Source organism: Orcinus orca, chromosome 1 (assembly GCF_937001465.1).
Source record: "Orcinus orca chromosome 1, mOrcOrc1.1, whole genome shotgun sequence".
In the NCBI taxonomy this organism is placed as follows: domain Eukaryota; kingdom Metazoa; phylum Chordata; class Mammalia; order Artiodactyla; family Delphinidae; genus Orcinus; species Orcinus orca.
This window is the reverse complement of record NC_064559.1, coordinates 208831402-208854038: the sequence shown is the minus strand read 5'-3', so window position 1 is coordinate 208854038 and position 22637 is coordinate 208831402.

The window sequence follows — 22637 nt, the reverse complement described above, 5'->3', positions numbered from 1 at the left end:
GCTCCCAGCCCTATTCCCAGAATCTACAACAGCACCCGGCACACAGTAGGTGCTCAAATGGCTGGAAAACTGGGGAAGAGACGATGCTGCAGTTCAAGTCCAAAGGCATCTCCTGCAGAATTCCTTCCTGGGGGGCGTCAGTCCTGTGTTCTATTCAGGCCTTCAACTGATTGACCAACCTTTAGCAAGATGGAGAAAGAAAAAATATAAAAGACACTAATTACCTATATGGGGAATGGAACAAGAGTATTATTATAGAGCCTGTAGGTACCAAAAGGATAATAAAGAACACTGTGGACAATGCTACACGCATAAACTTGACAACTTTGACTAAGTAGAACATATCTTTGATAAATGCAAACTACCGCAACCCACCCAATAAGCAATAAAGTGTTTGAATACTTCTATAACTTTTGAGGAAATTAAATTTGTCATTTAATTGAAATTCCCCCCAAAAAAAGATTTCTCCAGGCCCAGGTCATTTCACTGGAGAAATCTACCAAACACATAAAGAAGTATCAACACCAATTCTGCATAACCTCTTCCAGAAAATAGAAGAGGAAGGAACACTCCCCCATTCATGTTATGAAGCTAGTATTATCCTGATACTAAAACCAGACAAATACAATTCGAAAAAGAAACACTACAGACCAATATCCCCCATGACAACAGACACAAAAGTCTTTAACAAAATATTAGCAAATATAAACTTAGCAATAAATAAAGACTTACACCACGACCAAGTAGGATTTATTCCGGAGATGCGAGGCTGGTTCCACATTTGAAAAGTGAATCAGTATAATCCCCCATATTAATAGGTTAAAGAAAAAAGAATCACACAATCATGTCAACCAGTACATAAAAAGCATACGTCAAAATCTATACCCATTCATGGTAAAACTCTTCCCCAGAAAAGGGAATAAAGGTAAACTTCCTCAACTTGGTAAAGAATATCTAAAAAACCTACAGCTAATGCTTTACTTAGTGGCGTAAGACTGAATGCTTTCTGTATTCCTAGCAATGAACACCTGGATACTGAAATTTAAAATACAGTACCATTCATATATACAATGGAATACTACTCAGCCATAAAAAAGTATGAAATAATGTCATTTGCAGCAACATGGATGGAGCTAGAGATTATCATACTAAGTGAAGTAAGTCAGAAAGAGAAAGACAAATAGCATATTATGTTGCTTATATGTGGAATCTAAAATATGACACAAATGAACTTATCTACAAAACAGCAACAGACTCACAGACATAGAGAACAGACTTGTAGTTGTCAAGTAGGGGAGGGTGGGGGAGGGATGGAGTGGGAGTTTGGGATTAACAGATGCAAACTATTATATATAGGAGAAACAACAAGGTCCTACTGTATAGCACAAGGAACTATATTCAATATCCTGTGATAAACCATAATAGAAAATAATATGAAAAAGAATGAATATATATATATATATATATATATATATACACACATCTGTCACTTTTCTGTACAGTGGAAATTAACACAACATTGTAAATCAACTATACGTCAATAAAATAAATTTTAAAAAAATACAATAAAATACAGGGCTATTTATAATCACTACAAAATTTAACTACTTAGTTGTAAATCTAACAAAATATGTACAGGACTCATATGCTGAAAACTACACAATTCTGACCAAAGAAATTAAAGATCTAAATAAGTGGAGAGACATCCTGTGTTCATGCACTGGAAGACTCAACATAGGAAAACTGTCATTTCTCCTTAAATCCCTAAATTTACATACAAGTTTACCACAATTCCTAGCAAAATCCCAGCACAATTTTTGTAGATCTAGACAAGATTATTCTAAAATGTATTTGGAAAAGCAAAGGAACTAGAATAGCTAAAACATTATTGAAAAAGAATAAAGTAGGAGGAATCAGCCTACCCAATTTCAAATTTTGCCTTATAGATACAGTAAATAAGAGTGTGTAGCTTTTGTGGAGGACTAGACACATAGGTCAATCAAACGGAACAGAGAACCCAGAAATAGACCCACATGAATATGCCCAGCTGATTTTGTACAAAAGTGCAGAAGCAATTCAATGGAGGAAGGATAGCTTATCCAATAAATGGTACTGGGGCCACTGGGCATCAGTAGTCCAAAAGAAACAAAACCAAAAACCCATGTTCTTATACAAAAATTAACTCAAAATGTATCATAGGTAAAGTAAAGCATAAAACTATAAAACTTTTAGAACAAAAGATAGAAGAAAATCTTTGTGACCTGGGACTAGACAAAGAGTTCTTAGACTTGACATCAAAAGCACAATTGGCAAAGGGAAAAACTGATGAATTGGACCTCATCAAAATTTTAAAGTTTGCTCTTTGAAAGACTCTTTTAGGAGGATGAAAAGGCAGGCTGAATGATCTGCAGTGACCTAAATGGGAAGGAAATCTAAAAGAGAGTGGATATATGTATACGTATAACTGATTCACTTTGCTGTACAGCAGAAACTAACACAACATTGAAAAGCACCCATACTCCAATAAAAATTAATTAAAATAAATAAACAAAAGGCAAGCTGAAGAGTGAAGAGAATATTTGCAAACCTCATATCTGACAAAGGCCTAGTATCTATCAATAAAATACACAAAGACCTCTCAAAACTCAACAGTAAAAAAGCAAACGTTTCCAGTAATATCTGATATTTATATTTGGGTTTCAGTTTACAAATTATCATTCTATCAACATCCTTGCTTTACAGATGAGAAAGCAAAGGTTAGAGACTTCCCTGTGCTTCAACTCCTAGAGGGAGATAGAACTAGACTATTTTCTTTCTCTAATTGATTTTTTAGTTGTGTAGAATATATATAACACAAAATCTATCATTTTAACCATTTTTAAGTATACAGTTCGGTGGCATTAAGTACTTTCACATTCTTGCGCAGCCGTCACTCCATCCATCTCCAGAATTCTTCATCTTATAAAACTGAAACTGTGTTCATTACACACTAACTCCCCGATCTCTCCAGCCCCTGTCACCCATCCTTCTATTGATACTTTCTGTCTCCATGAATTTAACTAGTCTAGGAACCCTACATAAACGGATCCATGCGGTATCTCTCTTTTTGTGACTGGTCCATTTCACCGGGTATAATGTCTTCAAGGTCCATCTGTGCCATAGCATGTGTCAGAATTTTCTTCCTGTTCAAGACCGAATAATATTACAGTCGACCTGGATTTGAACCACCATCTCTAAGGCAGCCTGCCCCTGAAAAACCAGCGTGGCTGGGGGCAGTCACCTGAGCCCCCCGTGTTTGGCACCTCTGGGCACCTGCCCATCCTCGTCTCCTCCAGGCAGATGACATGACCTTTGTTACAAGATGGTACATGTGGAGGCTGGAAAAGGTACCCATGACTGATGAGGAAGATAAAAACCAAATTGATGTTGGAAAAAAAACACCGTTAGCCCAGGCAGGGGAAGGGTCCAAGACCCTCCAGGGACCCGGTGAGAGTACAGGAGACTGAATCCAGGAGGGCGGATGGAGGAGGCGGCAGGAGCTGGATGGAAAGGGAGGCTGGCGGTAGGCCCTGGGGTGCTGTCCGGAATTTGCAGGATGCTCCCCCGGCTGTGTTTATCTCACTGCTGGTTTCAGTGCCACATCCACACATGAAGGGCTGCAGTCACAAGAGTGAGGCTGTGATTGTCTACAAAGGAGGGGTTAAATATTGTTTTGAAAACCTATTTTCGTCTAATGTATTCTATGCCTTTGAAGATGAAGACGGGAAAGGAGGGACCATAATGTCTTAGACCAGCAGAGGATGGGGGAAGGCTCTCACCGTCCCCATGAAAATCAATTCCAACCAATTCTATTTCAGCACATAAAGGAGCCAGGCCTCTCAAAGAAAATCAGCCTTTCATAAAATTTCTTGGAAATCTAGCCAAGAAATTGTGCGTGTCTCCCTCAGATAACACTGCTGTATTATAGGCATCTGACTTGATCAGTGGGCTATGGAAAAATGAAACACCCATTTAAGCAGAGTGTCTGGAAATGCTGCCCGGCCGCAGAAAGCCTGGGGGCTGGCGGGCTTCGGAATGACCGGGTGGGGCTGTCATGGGGAGCACGTTCCATCTTCCACCACTAATGACAGCCCCAGAGTCCTGGAAGGACCCAGCATTGGCTCACCTGGGGTGCCACTCAAACATGCAGGCTGCCTGGTCCCACGCCAGCCCTGCTGAGCCAGAGATCCCAGGAGCTGGTCCCCAGGAATCCTCACTTGTGACACTTTCTCAGACAATTCTCTGCACAGGACAGGACGTTGCAATGGGGCTTCTGACTTGGTTTTTGCTGAGGGCCAAAGTTAAGAGATGCCAGGGGTGACCTCCACCATCAAAGGTAGAGAGCCCGAGCACCTGTGCGTGACCAGCAAACTGGTCCCAGTTCCTTGTCCTGAGCCACCTGGAGGGCACGGAGTATCGGAGCTGAAGAGGTGAAGGAAGAGGCTACATCTGCAAGTCCACTTCTTGGGAAAGAGGCCAGTCTGCTGTGAGCCCCTCCGGGGAATTGGTGGGGGTACCTGCTCTCACCTGGAGGAGGGGAGAGAAGCTTCGAGGAGACACTGGGAGGATTTGACATGAGTGTGCAGGGCACAGACGGAAGTCAACTGGCTCCGGAAGAGGCTCCGTAGCAAAGGCTGTGAGCAGCACAGCCTCGGGGAGGCTGCAGGGCAAGAGGGCTGCAGGGGGTCACATGCCACCCAGGACACGGCCAGCTGTGGGTCTCCTGGGGACAGATGGCACTACCTGTAGGGTTATATCCTGGGACCACTTTAAAGAGACTCTTCCCAAGAGGATGCCTCAAGGGGTGACGGCTTGGGATCGTCTGTGGGGAGTGGGCGGCCAGGTGCCCCGGGCCATCGAGGAAGCACAGGAGAGTGAGGAGGGGGCTGGCCTCCATCATGGGGCTGCTGCAGAGAAGCCGGAGAGCGGGGCATCTCCAAGAAGCCCCAGAGCCCTCAGCGCCAAATGCTCTCTCTGTCCCTTCCTCTTCCCCTCCCACTCCAACCTCAGAAGGACCATGTGCCTTGGGACCGAGAGGGCAGTGGGGTCTGGGCAGAGGCCAGAGCAAAGAAAGCCACCGGCCCCCAGCCGGCCCCCACCGCAAGCTGCCGCCTCGGCCAGGCCCGTGCCGGAGGAGCAGACACCGATGTGGGCCGGAGATCAGGGTTTTAAGTATTTTACTGGACTAAACACCCTGCTTTAAAGAAAAATCAGACAACTGCTGAAACTAAAACAAACAATAAGACTTTATTTTCCGAGAGAGACCAGGGAAACCACAGGGTCTGGATGAACCGTACAAGTCAGGGGCTCAGCACGCTTCGTGGGCCCCATTCACTCCAGGAAAGGCTTCGGCAGCCTGAAGGAGAAGAACCAGAGGCCACGTAGGTATTGAGGGACACAAGCAGCTGTCCCAGGCCCTGGACACCCCTTGGAAGCTGAGCTGACTGCCTGAGAACTCAAGCCCCCGAGTGACTGAAAACAAACGCACTACTACAGCCCACTGCAAGGAGAGTGGGGTGAGACTCCATGCCCACCCCCTCCCTACGCACTGTGCATCCCAAATCTATTAAACCCCCATCTCTGAGAGGCAGGCAGACGAGTCCTTTGGCAGAGGGGGCAGAGATTCCTAATTCCCTGCCCAATATCCAATCTCGCTATATCCTCCTTAGAAACAGAACGATTTCTAGCTGGACAGCGATGAGCCCAACTAAAAGACTATATATCCCAGCCTCCCTTGCCCTAGATGTGGTCACGTGATTCAGTTCTGGCCAATGAGATGTGAGCCTTGTATGGTACTTCCAGAAAGTCTCCCTAAGGGTCATGGATGAGATGGCAGGAGTTCCAGCACCCATCTTGGACCATGAGGATGAGGCCATGCTGGAGTGTTGACCCCAAACAGTTTCCTACAGCCACCCACCTCCAAACCACTGTTACATAAAAAGTGATATAAAACATCTATCTTGTTTCAGACACTGTTGCCAGGAAGTTTTGATTAAATGCTGCAGAATTTCACCGAATCTGGGCCGGTAGATATATACAATGACCACTCACACACATCATCTCACCAAGCACCCTGCCAGCCTGACGTGCGGTGGGCACCCAGGGCAGGGTTAGCTCGGCCTCTCTTGTTTGCCTCAAGTGGGAATTGCGTGGTATGGGGGGTTTCACTGTCTATGCCCAGCCAAGGCGATTCATTGAGTTTACCGAAATCACCACCCACTGGAACTCAGAGGCGGGTAACAATGTGGCATTTGCTGGCTGAAGTGATCAGGATTCCATGCCAGGAGAGAAGGTCTGAGCTGTGATTGCACCTGGATCTTCAGGCCCCAGGTTGGCCTGGGATGGCTCTCTGGGGAGATGAAATACAGCAGGCACCATGGGTTGAGTTGTGTCCCCCCACCCCAAAATGTAGATGTAATTAGTTAAGAAGAGGTAAGTAGGATGGGTTCTAATTCCATATGATTAATGTCCTTAAAAAAAGAGGAAATTTGGACACAGACAATACACAGGAAGAACTCCATGTGGAGACTGGGGTGTTGTTGACACAAACCAAGGAACTACCAGAAGCCAGGAGAGAAGCCTGGAACATCCTTCCCCAGAGCCTTCAGAGAGAACACAGCCCTATCAACACCTTGATTTCAACTTATAGCCTCCACAACAGTGAGATAATAAATTCTGTTGTTTAAGTCACTCAGTTTGTGGTACTTTGTTACAGCAGCCCGAGCAGACTCATACAGCAAGTTACACCCACATCACCCTTGTCCTTCAGGAGTTTACCTTCTAAGCATCACAGTTCACCGACTGGTTGGTACTCAATGTTTCTTGGTAGGAGGACAGGTGGGAGGATGGATGGATGGTTGAACGGATGGATACATGGATGTAAAGATGCGGGTGCATGGATGGGCATGCGGGTAGGTAGATGAGCAGATGAATGAACGAATGAATGAATGAACACACAAGGCAGCTACCAGACGCTACAGGGATTCTGCCAAATGCATCACACGCCTACAAGTGCTCACACCTCAGTCCAGCGTGTGCAGCTGGAAGTGTGGCCGCATCACACCCATGGATTCCACGGAAATCAATCAGCCTCAACACCAGGAAAAAACAGGTCGTCGTGTTCTGTAGAACTGCCACAAACTGCCCCGATCAACGACGACATCCGTCTGGTTTTACTTTTCACACCACCTATTTTTATACCTCATGAGTAACACAGGGGTCTCAAGGGAGGAAGCCGGAGGAGGGTTCGCTGTAACGGGACTGGGTGATGGGGCAGGTCCTTCCATGAAGGAGGGTGTCCTGCAGAATTTCTTTGCCAGACAGGTGAGCACAGCAAGGGGCAGCAAGAAGGGGATGCCAGCCCCCAGGTGTGCCATCTGTGGGAGGCACCTCAGTAGCAGGTGCTGGCCGACAACATGAGAGGGTCCAACCACTGACAAGGACTGATGGGACTGAGGCCCTGGGGACAGAGCCACCTGTCAAGGTGCAGATCCGGGCATTAGAGAGTGAGCAACCACACACCTTCCCACCGTGTGTACCTGGAGGGGTGAAGCTTGACCAAAGACTCAGCTTGGGGCACCATCCATCCTGTTGACCTTGACCTAGGTCCCGGGGAATGGATGCCCAGTGGCTCCAAGAGAAGGAGCAAGAATGAGGGGGGCCGCGGAGGAACAGCGGCCCCAGAGGTAAGCCCGCCCTCTGATGCCTGAACTAATCCTCCCAGGCCCTGGGCCCTGAGCAGCTGAGTTGAATACACCAGCGTGGCTGGTGTCAGGCTGCCCCCAGGCCTCCAAACGCTTAGCCGTATGGGTCCCCAGTGCACAGGCCACCAGGTCTCTCCCCTCCAAAACTAATAACTATTGGAAAAAACCCTATGGGCGAGGAGAAACTTCTGGAAGCTGCAGCCAGAAGAAGCAGATAGTTAATCTAGTCCTTTCTGAAGCTCCGGACTCCTTCGGCTGGGCTTCTGGGGCACCCATCACCAACGCAGCCTCGGCTAATAAGTAATTAGAAGATAATTAACATTTGTAACATACAATGGGAAACATCTGGACCTACTGACTTATTAAAACCTAAGAACCTGATTAATCAATGGCGTAGTGAGATGGAAAACAGGCTCAGGTTCAGGATAGTCTTCCTTGGGCTTAGCCCTCCCCACCCACCCCCAGGAACGGTGCCCGCCCCACCCCAGCCCAGCTCACCCCACTCTCGGGTCTCAGTGTCGGGATGCACAAGGGGGACTCTGTCCATACAAGACATCCCTCCCCCAGCCTCCCCATGCTTCCCACTTCCCCACGTGTCTCCAAGGATTAGAGGAAAGCAGAGACCCAGCTCTCCCCCATTGGCTACAGTTCTCCTGGGATGGAGAGAAAGGCAAGGGGGGACATCGGTGTCCCCACTATCCTCTTCCTCTCCTGCTCCTTTCCCCCAGACAGCCACCTGGGAGCCCTGGGTGTGGCCGCACACCAGGTGAACCATGGCTGAACCTGGAAAATGCCCCATGACTCTCAGCCCTCACCCCTGCACACAGAGGGGGCATAAAATAAGCAACACAAAGCACCCCAGCAGCCAGGACCACGTCTGTGAAGATGTGCTGGTTCCAGCTGGTCCCCCCCAATTCCTCCTGCTTCTCCCCTTCATCTTCCGAGCAGCAGGGCAGGGAGGAGATGTGTGGGAACACATGTATCTGATGAGTACGAACGCTCTCCCCAGATACCTTGATTTCCAGCCAAAACATTGGGATGTTGTTCTACCAACTAATCACCCTCCCTCAGACAGGAGGGAGGGGCAATGATTACAGCTGAGGTAATTCCCTCCAGTGAAGCCGGGAAGAGTGGAAATCCTGAATCTGTTCTTTGAATGTCACGGGAGCTGCGTCCTAGAGATTGTTCTTTGAGAAATGTGGTCTGAGCTGCCTCCATTTCCTCTCTTCAGGAGAAAGAAGCCTGAAACGAAACACTCCAGGGGATGCAAATGAGACTCCTAGACTCTTGGATCCCCTCTCCCCACCTGGGCCACCTCTGTGCCTCCTCTCTCCTGCTCGGCTATGGTCCAATCACCTGATTGGTGGGGAGAGCTGTCCCTCACGCATTTGAATGCTGAGGCCAAATTGATTGGTCAAGGAACGGGCATGCAATGTGAGCTGAGCCAATGAGATGCCTGTTCTGGGATTTTTTTTCTCCCTCCAGATAGGAGAAAGGAGTCTCTTTTCCTGGGTTGGAAGATGGCGAAGGAGGCCCATTTGCAGCCCTGGCTCCAGAGGTGGAAAGGCAGCGTATCCGAAGGAACAAAGCCCCCTGCAGAACCAAGGCAGGGGGTGGCTGACAGCACTCAGGCCCATTCCCTTGGACCAGCTCCATCCGCTTCCCTGTTTCGAAGTGGTGAGCTGAAGGCAGTGCAGGCTGTGTTCCTGCTATTTCCAACCACAACTGACAAATGCAAATACCCCTATTTGGTCCCAATCATTCCTGGGAAAGGTGCAGTCACTCAGCTGGAGGGATGGACTCAGAAAAAGACAAAATAGTTTAAAACAGAAGATATGAGAAAGTGATATTCAGCAAGTTACTGCGACAAATCAGCAAGGAAAATGTTTAGTCTACGAAGAAAAACAAACATTTTAAGTATGTTTAAAACCTTATATGCCTACAGCCCCTGAATGTTTTAAGCGGAAATCATCTTACTTGGTCATTTGCAGGTAACCTATCTCAAGTTAACTCCCCCATGGCATTGGGTTTTCAGCAGATTCTTTTTTTCACGTGGATTTTTTTTCTGGCTTCCCAATAAAGCAAATGAAATAGGTGCTTCTTTGTGGGGAGATGGAGACCCATGGAGGAGATGGACAACCCCTTGGGGTTCTGGGGGCCATGTGGGAGAGATAGAGACCCCCATGAGGGACAGCGAGACCCCATGGGGGAGATAGAGACCCCTTTGGGGAGATGGAGATTCTGTGGAGATGGACATGGGGACCCCGTGGGGGGAGATGGAGACCTCCATGGGCAGATGGACACCCTGTGGAGGAGAGAGAGGGTTCTCAATGCAGAACTTGAACAGCCAGCGGATCCAGCTCAAGACTCAGAGAGCAAGGGAAAACTCCTCTGCTTTGGGGGGTCGACATCACCCTCCCCCAGACCTAGAATGCTGAGATGTGGACAAGTGGGCTGAGACCACCCTGGGCAAGATGGCCATCCAGGCAGGAGCATCAGCTGTGTCCCAAGCCCTCCATTTTGCCCTGGACCCTTTGTAGTTTTCACAAACGCCCCAGAAGCCAGGGTAACACTGACCCCCATCACAGATGGGAAACCTGAAGCTCACTGCTGAGAAGGGGCCAGCAGGATTCAGACCCGGGTCCAAAGCCAAGACCTGGCTCTCAAACCCATGTTCCTTCTGCCACCTGCCCGGGGTCATTGCTGGGTCATGACCCCCAGCCCCAAGCTCCCTCATCAGGGTCCTACCGCCTTGTCGTCGATCTAAACACAGCAGGTAGTGGCAGTGTACCCCCCCAAGCCACTCACTGCAACAAGGCAGACTGGCAAGGATGATATTAGGAGGCAAAGCGGACCCTCAGCCAGCCCCAGGTGGGAAACTGGCCAAAAAAAAAATCAGTCACTTAGGGACGTGAACCTACTAGTAACCAATTTGCAGAGAGCTTGTGCCACCAGCAAGGTCTGGGCTGGCAACTGGGGTCCATTAGCCTTTAAGTTATAGACAGCTTTATCGCTCCGCCAGGCCTGCCGCAGGGCCGAGATGGAGCAGCTCAGCGGTGAGTGACAGCTCCAATAAACGCACTCCTGCCAGGAAAATAGCATTACCGTGTGGAGGTGCTTTGGAAAGTACTGAACTTCAGGAAGAAATGAAATAAAAATAAAATGGCTCTGGCACTCCTGGGCGCTCCGTCGTTATTGCAGTATGCAGTGGGGAGAAAAGGAGGCCCATCGTCTCGTAAATCTCTCACTGTCCTTGGTGGAAAGGTGCTGTGTCACAGCTCGTGAGCAGCTAGTCAGAAAGCCGCCACCTGGAACACGTGGGGAATCTTTGCCCAGCAAGGAAAGCGCCCCACCCCACCCCCGGACCATCTAGGGCAGCTGCTTCAGTCACATGAGGAAACCGAGGCCAAAGTCACACAGCAGTCAGGTCAGGGGACCAGAAGAAGTTCCAGTGGGAAAGCACAAGGCAGGCTCCCCAGTACACTCTGAACTGGGGGCGATCAAGGGCCTGCCCCCAGATCCAGCTCAGGGACCAGCACAGCTTCTGTACAGCCTGCGTAGCACACTGTCTGTGACCTTGAGAAGTGATGAAGGGCAGGTTAAAACCACAGCAACCCCCCCAGACATCCCCAGCCTGTGTTCGGAAGCCTCCAGTGATGGGCTGAATACTAATCCTAAGGTTCAGCATCCGTCCATCTGGTCTACCTGCTCCTCTGTTCCCCTACCCCCAGTCCCTGTGTCCTTTCCTTTCCTGGCAAATGAGAACATTCCAAGGCCTTCATCCTGCTCCTTCTCTCTGTACCAGCATTCTGGGAAGACAACAGGACAAGCTCAGCGAGGGCAGGCTTGCTCTCACTCAGCTGCATCCCCAGCCCTAAGGCAGCACCTGGCACGTAGTTGATGCTCCGCAAACTTGCCAAGTGAACAGAGAGGGACAGAGCTCCAAGAACAGACTTTGACGCCAACAAGAGACTGGTCCACAAATCTCTATTTCTGTGGCGCTCTTACCTCCCCCATGGAATGCCCTTGTCACCCTCCTCACAGAAGACTTATGGTCAGGTGGCCAGACCTCCATGTAACTGCCAGGTCAGCACCCGGGGCCTCAGACTCTACCACCCCCCACATGGGACTTGTCTTACTCAGCTCCCAGAGGAAGCGTGGCTGTCTGCCTCCCCCCCGTCCAAGTTGTACCTCTAACGCTTCGGAAATCAGGGTGGTAGCAAAGAATGGCTAAGATGCAAGAAGTCTGAGCTGGACCTGAGCACGTTCCTGAAGTCACCACCCCATGTGACTCGGTGGTCACTTAACTCCCTGAGTCCAATGTCTTTGGCCACAAAGTGGAGGTAATGGTCTGACCTTGAAGGACTCTAGTTGGGGAGAAAGAAGGAAATGCATACCTAAGGGCACTTGTCATTATTGAGCCGTCGACTTAATCCCTGGTTTTCTGACACCCCATCCAGCCCCGGAGCCTCTGTGCAAAGGCTTTCAATTCTGAAAAGGCACTCCTTACATCTGGCCTCTCGTTACCCTCCCTCCCTGGATTTATCTCCTCGTCCTTATCATGTGTGGCTGTTCTCAGTGATGTTTTATAGCTGCCTATCTGAGTTAACCAACTGGAAATGATATTCGGGGCCTCGGGTATGTGCACCCACATCGACGCAACAGAGAATTTCTAAGATGAATCGTAGTGTTCCTGGGTCAGGAAAGCCTCTGACAGTGTTTTCACCTCATTTCCTTCATTCTGGGTGGTCTACGTCCACACCCACCCAACCCTGGCAGCCAAATCACAGCTCAGTGCCACAGGAAGGTCCCATCGACATGAGGAAGGGTCTTGTTGATCTTTCTCAGAGGGGAGGGCAGCTGACCTGCAGAGGTGGCAGGAAGACCGGGCAGGTGAGGAGAGAGCACTGAGCTCTGATGGCCATCATCTCAGGTGTAAGCCCAGTCACTGACCCAAAAGCTGCCTACAGATGCCTTGTCCCCCCGTTGTCACATGAGCACCAGGGTAGCCGAGTGGGTCTGGAGATCACCACCCTGGGACTTGGAACACTGAAAGTCATACTGACCTTGACCTACTGTGCTAACCTAGAAGCCCCTGCTCTGCCCTCAGATGCTTTATCTGTTACATGAGAAGCAGGAACTAGACCCGAGACCTCATTCCTCGCTCCAACAAGTGTTCATGAAATATCTACTACAAGGAGACCCTGTGTCCTGAGCAGACAAGAGAGCAGGTCCTGGGTTCAGGGTCTCTAAATGTAAATATTAATAACATCTGTCTGAAACATTCTAAACCAGAGCATTCCACGGCTCTCACAAGGTGTCAGGAGCAATGCTAACTGTGGCATGAGGTGGGCACGATTCCATCCTTACTTTACAGATGGAGAAACCAAGACACAGAGAGGTTAGGCAATATCCTCAAGGTCACACAACCCAAGACTCTCCTCCAGGGAGGCCGCTCCCCAGAACTTGAGGCCATACACACCACCCTGCAGTCAGAGCAACTACAACCAGCCTGTATTAGTTCCTCACTGCTGCCGTAACAAATGACCACGAACCAAGTGGCTTAAAACAGCAAAAAAACATCTATTCTGTTATAGTTCTAGTCCTCAGAAGTCAGAAATGAGCTTTACAGGCAGAAATCAAGGTGGCGGCAGGGCTGGTTCCTTCCAGAAGCTCCAGGGGGAATCTGTTCCTTACCTCTTCCAGCTTCTAGAGGCTTCCAGCATTCCTTGGCTTGTGGCCACATCATTCCAATCTCTGCTTCCGTGCTCACGCTGCCTTCTCCTTGCCCTCTTCTGAGGGTCCTTGTGATGACATCGGGCCCACTTGCATAATCCAGGACAATCTCCTATCCCAAGATCACAACTGCAAATTCTCATTTGCCATATGAGAGAATTGCCATAGGTTCTGGGGATTCGCACGTGGACGCCTTTGGGGCCTTCACTGTCTATGTCGTCTCAGGCGACAGCAGAGCCCCGTGACAGCCTGTCCTGGACACTCATGATTTACTCCCCACAGCTCAAGGGAGAAGATTCTGTCCCGTTTTACAATGAGGAAACCGAGGGTCAGTAAGATGAATCATCTGGCCCAAGGTCACCCGCCTCCTGAGTGGCAGAGCCAGGGTTACGATCCAGGTCTGTCTGACCCCTGAGAAGTCCCAGGGGCCCTGACTCACTCACCTCCCACTCACGCCCAACCCCACTCTTCTCCAGAACACAAGGCCCCCAACCCTGTGGGAAACACTCCTGCCCAGATGGACTCTCATCCCCAGGACTCCTGACCTGGACAGGTGGGGCCTGGCGGGCAGTGGGTCTGCAGAGGGCGATCTCTGGGGGCCCTTCCCCAGGCAGCCTCTCCGACAACATGTTTTAAGGGTAAGGAAACCCCTCGCGACTACCTCTCTGGGCAGAACCAGCAGTAACTGGGCAGATCAAATGCGATTCACATTCGCTATAACCAAAGTGTCATATCTGCAAGTCTTAAGGGGCCAAATTGATTTCCTTAGGCTGGGCTAACAGCCTGGAAGATCAGCGCAATTGAAAGCACAGAGGGCCCAGGATTTGTTCTAATCTGGGATGTGAGACACACAGACATGCGCATGGCTGCCATTGAAAGAAGAAGTGTGTTAACGCTCACAGATCCCAGAGGAGGGGTCCTACCACACAGGGCCACACGGGGAAGCACAGGGCCTGGGGGCATGTGGGCAAGAGCCTTTACTGTGGTTTCTGTGGGATGGAAGGGGGCGTGGCCAGCGGGTTCCGGGACATTGGCTTTCCTTAGTTGGCTGGTACCTGCCCTGGCGTGACTGGAGCAGGAGGGTAGTAGCCCGGAGTATCGGAGTCTAAGAAGGTTCTTCTGGGTAGGGATTCTGGATTGGACGGTTTGCATCTGAAAGGCACCCTCTCCTTGGGTCTATCTCTGAGAACTGGCTAGTCCTGGGAGGAGGAACCCCCAGGCTCAGGCAGGCCCCAGATGCCAAAGTATCAGAATACAGCAACTCAAAGCTATGGTAATACACGTTTCCTCAGAAATCAACCCAGGGAGGTCCCAGGGCCACCCACACAGAGGCTTCTGTACAAAGGAGAAGGTTCCCCATCCTCCAGGCAGACACAGCCTTGAGCCAGGCCCGAGGCTTGGCAGGCGGATGCAGCCCGGATTGCAGCACCTGCCCAGCAGCTAGGCCAGGCACCCTGGAGCAGCGCACAGCCAGCACAAGCATTCAGAGGCCCTGGGAGGCCATGCCCTCCCCGCCCATGGGGAGGGCCCTGATCCAGCCCAGTCAGGGCCGGGCGACTGCATCCCATGGGGACAAATGGCTCGGCCGCTCTGAAAGCGCCCCCAGGGACAGCGCACCCCCAACCGGCCTGGGTCCTGCTGGCTTGTGCTCTGCACACAAGTCCAAAACTTCCAAGCCAGATGAAGCTATGTTTCAAAACCCCTGGGGGATAAACATCCTGCTCGTGAAATACCAGCGAGGGATGAGAACCAACAGAAAGGAGCAAACGATGCCTCAGGAGACATGCTGTGTTCCGGGGTCTGCCGCCTCCCGGCGCCGCCAGGCCAGACCTGGACCCTTCCTGGGGCTCCCACAGGCGAACCCCGTCTCTGAGTCTTCTTTCCCCAAACAAGGAGGAGGCTTCCTTGGAGAAAGCAGTCTCCCCCATTAGAAACTGCAGAACAAATCGTCTCCCTTCAGTTTCCCTCCGCAAGGACCAGAGGGACCCTCCAGAGCACAGTGTGATGTGGCTCAATTGTCTGTTTTAGCGGAGTTTTGGGTTTTTTTTCCAGCAAAAGAATGAAATGAAGGGACATCCTAACCTCAGGCTGTACCATGTTCTGTGAGAGGCAAGTTCAACGCAGAAAGGTCAGCCAGAAGGAGAACGCTATTGCTGAAACTGGATCCCGTGGAAAAGCAGTCACCAGAAGCGGCCTGGGCACCACCCCCCAGATGCCAAGGGGGCCAGAGCGGGCTGTGGTGCGATCAGGATGTGTAAATGGAGCCTCGAGATCTGGTCGAGTTCTGCTCTTTTTCGGACAGATGTTTCTGGAAGTCGAAGTTTCATATTCGACTGTGGCCACCCCACAAAGGCCAGATTGGAGGAACCCCTCTCTGCCCACCAAGCTCAGCTTCGGGGAAGACTCAGAACCCAGCGGCCCATTCTCCAAAACCTCTTCCCCCTGCTGCCACGATGCTCCCCTGACGCTGGACCCAGATGCGACGGTCAGAGCCCACATCTAGAAACAGAGTCACAGCTGGCAAAGACAACAAGCCCAGCCTCGCGAGGACCGACCCAGCCCCCCGCCTCCCCAAGGGGGAGACTGCAAGCAGCTGTCCCTTCAGGAGAGACAAGAGTCCCCCAGGCTGGGATGTCCTGGTCCAAATCCACAGTGTAAGAATTTTACAAGCAAACAGCCCCCAAACCAAAGCCAAGCAATCTCTGTAATAAACCATATTTCCAAACACAAATTTTTAAAGCATAAGGGGGTGAGGCTAACAGAGAAACTTAGAACCAAGCAGGACCATGGAAGTCACCACAGCCTGTCTCTGTGATGGGAACAGGCCCAGACACCTGTGTCACCATGGTGACAGAGATGCAGGGCTGGGGCCTCCACCGTGTCCTGCCCCCTCTTCCTATCGTGCAACTCCCAGAGGCAGCCACCATCGCTGTATGAAGAAGACACGTCCTTCTCCTAAAACACCCTGGATCCAGCCTTTGAAATCCTGTGATTTAAATAGTCAGGAATTGCCTTAGCGACACACGTTGTCCCAAGCCTCCCAGGCTGAGAAATAATTCTGTGACGGTTAATATCGACTCTGCGCGTCTGAGCAGCTGCTCCAGTGGAAGGAAGGTTACAGGGTCAAGGGGCTGCCTTTCTGCTGTGGCAGTTTGGAAGCAGCAGAGAGCGTCCAGAAGCCTCGCGTGTGGTTGGAAATGGACCTGCAGAGCAGCCAGGCCACCGGGAGGGTAAAGGCGCCACCGGAGCCCCCGTTGGTGCTATTGCTGCTGCCACCAACAGTCACTGCTTCCTTGTCTCTGGAACTTTCCACCGGGTGCCGAGGTGGCTCTCATGACAGTGGCTACTGCCAACGAGGCACAAAACTAACCCAGTGCGGGTTTGAAGAGCACTACATATAAGCACGTCGGCCTAGGAGCCCCCAGCCGGAAGGGGATGGACACCATTGGATGATACCTGTGGGCCCCATGGCCCTCTTCTGTGAGGGGGGACAGGAGCGGGGCTGCTGGCCGGCCTCGAGCTGGGCCCGCACCAGCCCCAGCGCTGAAGCCCAGACTGTCCCGGACAGGAGGAGCATGGCAGGGACCCCACGGAACAAGGGGTGGCTCCACGGAGGCCTTGAGTTGAGAGGCAAGGCCGTGTACCTGGAAACCCAGCTCTTGAGCTGGGGGCATTAAAAACCCCTTTGGGGCTTCCCTGGTGGCGCAGTGGTTGACAGTCCACCTGCCGATGCAGGGGACGCGGGTTCATGCCCCGGTCCGGGAAGATCCCACATGCCACGGAGCGGCTGGGCCTGTGAGCCATGGCCGCTGAGCCTGCGCATCCGGAGCCTGTGCTCCGCAACGGGAGAAGCCGCAACAGTGAGAGGCCCGCGTACCGCAAAAAAAAAAAAAAAAAAAAAAACCCTTTGGTTGGTGGAGTAGGAGGCCAGCATCTCTCCCCCCGGGGAGAATATGCTAGCTTGAGTACCCTCCTGTGATGATTTCATACAACCCCGAGCTCGAGCAGGCTCAGACCACGGCCTCAAGACCTACAGCCAGCCTCCCCAGCAGAGGCAAGGGAGAGGCGGCTTCTCATGGCAGGACACACATTCAGGGCATCACCTCCAGGAAGCCAACATTGACTCCCCTCTGCTGCAAGACAAGGGACTTCCCAGGGCTCCTGGAGCACCTGGGCACATCGCCCGCCATACATGCTCTCAATACACCCTATGGCTACCTTAATGCCATTTGGAGCAAGATGGGTATAAAAAGCTAACATCCCACTGAATTGTAATTGCCTATTCACTTGTGTTTGCCATTGCATGCACAGAACTTGGCGAGGTGCCTGCCCATCATTAGGGCTGAAATAATAAATGTCGCAGATCCAGTAATAACAATAATAATGGCCAACACAACTGCGGGCTCTGGGCCAGCGCAGGCGGACTCTTTACCTGCCTGAGGCCAAAAATGCTGCCACTCTGTGCCCTGGTTGCATGTGATGACCCATTTAGATGGGTTAAATTCCTCATCCAGAGTCAGTTCACTGTCCAGGGACAGAGGCTGTAGGTCCCAACACCCTCCACCCAGCACTGCGGTGAGCTCAACACAGGGTGGGAGGGGTGAGGGAAGGGGGATTTCATCCGTGTATCAGTGCAGGAGGCCCAGGAGGCCTGAGAACCGGCCCAGCGCGGCCTGGAGAGGTCATGCCCCCGCCCCACCGCAGCTGTCCTTTAAAAGGTATAATACTGAGCAGACATGACAAGAATTCTAGCACTCTCTCGAGGAGCCCTGGAAACCTCCTGAGCCTGGAAAGTGGAAACAGCGCCAGAGGACACAATGAAGACAGGAGCTCAGAGACGGATGGAGGTGGGACCTCATGAGACATTACCCGGTGCGGCTCCTGGAAGGAAGGGCAAGCCAGCCCCCCGCTCTGTGGCTGTCCCCTGCCCTGGGAGGCATCTGGAAGCATCTGGTCGTGGTGTGAACAAATCGTTCCGGCCCCGAGTTATGTTTGACGGACTGATTAAGTTTCATTAAGCGTCTTTAAACAATTAATGCCTGCAGGACCACTGGAAATCATGATTAAGTCTAAACTAAAGGCCACCTTGAAATTTCACTTTCAGGCCTAGATTAGTTACAGACAATTCTATTTGACTGGACTGAACTGGCGTTTAAATGTAAATGTAAGCGGGGACCAGGACATCCGGAGGTGTGGATGATGACTGACTCAGGGTCAGAAGCAGAGGGTGTGTGTGTCCAGTGGGTGTTGGCCTTTCTTAGTTTGTGCTAGGCTGCACGTTTGCCAGCATGCTCTGTCTGCCCAATTCCCTCCCCCACCCACCCATCCCTACACACTGAGTTTGGGTTGCTGTACTGCATTTCTCTGGCCACTATGATAGGTCCAGAGATGAGTGTGTAATCCCAGCTGAGCCAATAGATGCCATAGAATTTTTGCAGTGCCTACTGGAAGAGAGGCCTAGGGGAAGGTGAGACCGGAGCAACAGCAGCCATCTTGCCATCATGAGGATGCAGCCAACGAGAAAACAGAAAAGGAGCAGAGCCAATGCAGGAAAGGAAGAGAGTGGGCCTGGGGAGTCTGTCTGAACCCCTGGATGGAGGCCTCCTTTCCACCTGGGTCACTAGCAACTGACAAAGATGTCCCAACCAGGACTCCACTGATGTAAGCCACCCCCTCCCCACCCCTAGAGGTAAAGACCAGAGATGCATCTCTTGGACTTTTAAAGGAGCTTTCCAGCAATTTGCTCTGAGATTATTTTGATGTGTTTCACACCCTTCTTGAGATGCAAACAGACCCGGCGCTGGGGCCCCCACCCAAGCTTTGCTTTGTGGGAGGGAATTCAAAGGGCACTGGGGCTGAACGGGTCCCCCCAGCTGGTTTCTCTCCTTCACATACATGGACCAGGGCCCGGACTAGGGCGAGGCAAGTAAGGCATTGCACAACCATGCAAGTGAGCCCCTCCTTAAATTCACGCCCCAGGAGCCTCACTTACCTTCCAAATCCCAGCCTGGTGTGGACGATGCCTCGTCAGAGCAGCGTGGGGTCGTGGGCCGTTAGTGGGCCCTGGGACCGGTTGATCCCGAGTTCTAACCCTGAGCTGCCCACACTGGCTGGCCCCAGGCAGGCCTCTCAGGGCTGTGCTTTTCTCATCTACGTGGTGACAGGGGCCTCCTTGTATAATTCTTCTGAGGGTGTCTGGCAGTAAGCCAGTTCCAAAGACCACCACACGCCTGCATCTGGTCAGCCTGAACCTTCCTCGCAGCAAATGAAGCTATTCTGAGGCCAGGGCAGAGCCAGGGGGTGCCTGCTGTCTGCTCACCGGTGACCTCGGCAAGACCCAACGTGCATTTTTCTCTGTGCCTCCTTGAGATACCTGCGCTGGGAAGAGCATTCCTGCACCAAACAAAATGAACATCCTCTGCTGAGGCTCCCTGGGACACAGCCGCCCCTGAGGTCCGTCCAGGCTGGCGAGACAGGGCTGCGACTCCCCGCCTGACCTCTGGGTCACAGAGGTGTCCTCCTTTACCCCTGGGGCCGAGTGCCACACGGCACCAGCAGGAGCCCATCTCACCCCCTGACTGCTTGCTGAGCAGCAGCTAATTAATCCCTGAGCAACGTGTCACATGCCCTATGGTCCCCGGGGAAACAGAGAGACAACCTGAAACCCAGAGTGTGATCTGTGGTCAGTCCGCAGGACGCAGGGCAGCACAACGCGGAGAACGGCTCAGCCCCTGCTGGCAAGGAGGCACCCTAACCCTCCACGAGACGGAAGGACTCAGGCACCCTCAGCTCCCTCCTTCCTGCGGCCTCCAGCCTAGAGCAGGTCCTGATGTGGACAGAGGAGAACGGACAGAAGGCTCCGATGGAGAAATCCGAGTTTTCCTAAGTCTCTCTCATCCCTGCCACCTGCCCGGGGTGTTGGTGGGCACCCCCCAGCTCTGTCCTCAACAGCATTGCCCCCCACGCTGTGAGGTCTTCACTGCGTGCCCACGGCCATCCTGGGGAGCACAGGGAACCAGTCCTGACCAGCCCCCTGGCCCACAGCCCAGCCCTGCCACGGCCGGGAGCGCTTCCTTCTCCACGCCCAGCCTCTCCCTCCTCTTACAAGTGACAACGGGACCATCAACTCGTCAAACTGTGTGATCACACATGCACAGCCCTTAGCAGGGTGCTGGCATGGAGCAAGTCCTCTGCAGATTCTAGCAGCTGTGTGTTAGGCTCTCTGTGAGGGGTCACGGACTCCGCCATCATGCAGCTCAAAAGGGCACTTCCAGGGAGAATCAGCTGAAGGCTGAGGGTGACACTGTGCTCCGTCATAGAATGTGTCATGGAATGCGGAGGAGAAGGCTGAGCGCGGCTACAGGGGGTCGGGCACACGGGAGGGGGCTTAAAGCACGCGGAGGATGCGGGGTGACCTTGCCCAGGGGCAGACAGAGAGTCCCAAGCTGGGGTGACAATGGTATACGCAGGGGCCGTGGCCAAAGCAGCCAGAGGAAAGGTAGGGGACGTTCTGCCCCAGAGTTCCTGCTCTAAAAGGCCATAGGATCCCCAGAGCTGGAGGAGCGGGACCATAGCTGAGGGTGCAGTAGGGTGAACAGTCTGTCAGCATTCAAACGCAGGGCTACGGGGCGAAGGACCAACTGCAGAAGCCACAGGAGTGCAAAATGCTGGGAGTTCCTGAGCCCATCCATCACCAAATACCAACCTCCCTGCCAGACACAAGGCATAAAATGACCATAAAATGGAGGGCTGGGGCTTCCCCGGTGGCGCACTGGTTGGGAGTCCACCTGCCGAGGAAAGGGACACGGGTTCGTGCCCTGGTCCGGGAGGATCCCACATGCCGCAGAGCGGCTGGGCCCGTGAGCCATGGCCGCTGAGCCTGCGCGTCCGGAGCCTGTGCTCCGCAACGGGAGAGGCCACAACAGTGAGAGGCCCGCGTACAGGAAAAAAAAAAAAAAATGGAGGGCTGGCTGCAGGGGTCAGCCCCCCATCACCAGGTTCCAGCCCAAAACCTTCCACGCCCCAAGTACTATTGGTGCAGAGATTCTCACCTCAGCACTTATGGATGTTTTGGGGAATAAACTTTTGTTATGAGGGTCTGTCCTGTGGGTTGTGGGATGTCTAGCAACATCTCTCCCCTCTCCCCACACCCCCCCATGCCTCCTCCCCATGGCGACAACCAGAATGTCTCCAGACATTAAGAAATGTCCCTGGGGCTTCCCTGGTGGTGCAGTGGTTGAGAGTCTGCCTGCCGATGCAGGGGACACAGGTTCATGCCCCGGTCGGGGAAGATCCCACATGCTGCAGAGCGGCTGGGCCCGTGAGCCATGGCCGCTGAGCCTGCGTGTCCGGAGCCTGTGCTCCACAACGGGAGAGGCCACAGCAGTGAGAGGCCCGCGTATCGCAAAAAAAAAAAGAAAAAGAAATGTCCGTTAGGAGACAAAACAGCCCCTGGTGGAAAACCACTGGATTAGTGAGAGGAAAAGTTAAAGGCTCCCTTTCAAAAGACATAGAGAAAAAATAACGAATGCTCTTTCATTCTTTCCACAGACATTTATTAGGCAGTTATATTGCGCTGGGCACGGGTGACACGTGGAGTTCACAGCCTGAGAACATTCATCTACGGTAGAAGAGGCACTCAGATGTGCCTAATGTTTAGTTCTTTAAATATTGCTCCAAATCTATTAACCTCTTAAATATGAAATGCAATCTTTAGGAGCCAGCATGTCATCTCCTCCTTGAAATCTTGCCCAAGCCCCAAGCTGGGGGCCCAGTACCCCTCCTGCATGTACCCCCAGCAGCTGTGTCTGCTGTGCCTTCTCTGCAGGACACTGAGTCTTCTTTTTTTTTATACTTTTTACTGGGTGGGGTTATAGTTGATTGACAATGTTGTGTTAGTTTCAGGGCACAGCAAAGTGAATCAGTCACACATATACACATATCCACGCTTTTTTAGATTCTTTTCCCATATAGGTCATTACAGAGTATTGAGTAGAGTTCCCTGTGCTATACAGTAGGTCCTCATTAGTTATCTATTTCATATATAGTAGTGTGTATATGTCAGTCCCAATCTTCCAATTTATCCCTCCCCGACCTTTCCCCACTGGTGACCATAGGTTTGCTTTTTACATCTGTGACTCTATCTCTGTTTTGTAAATA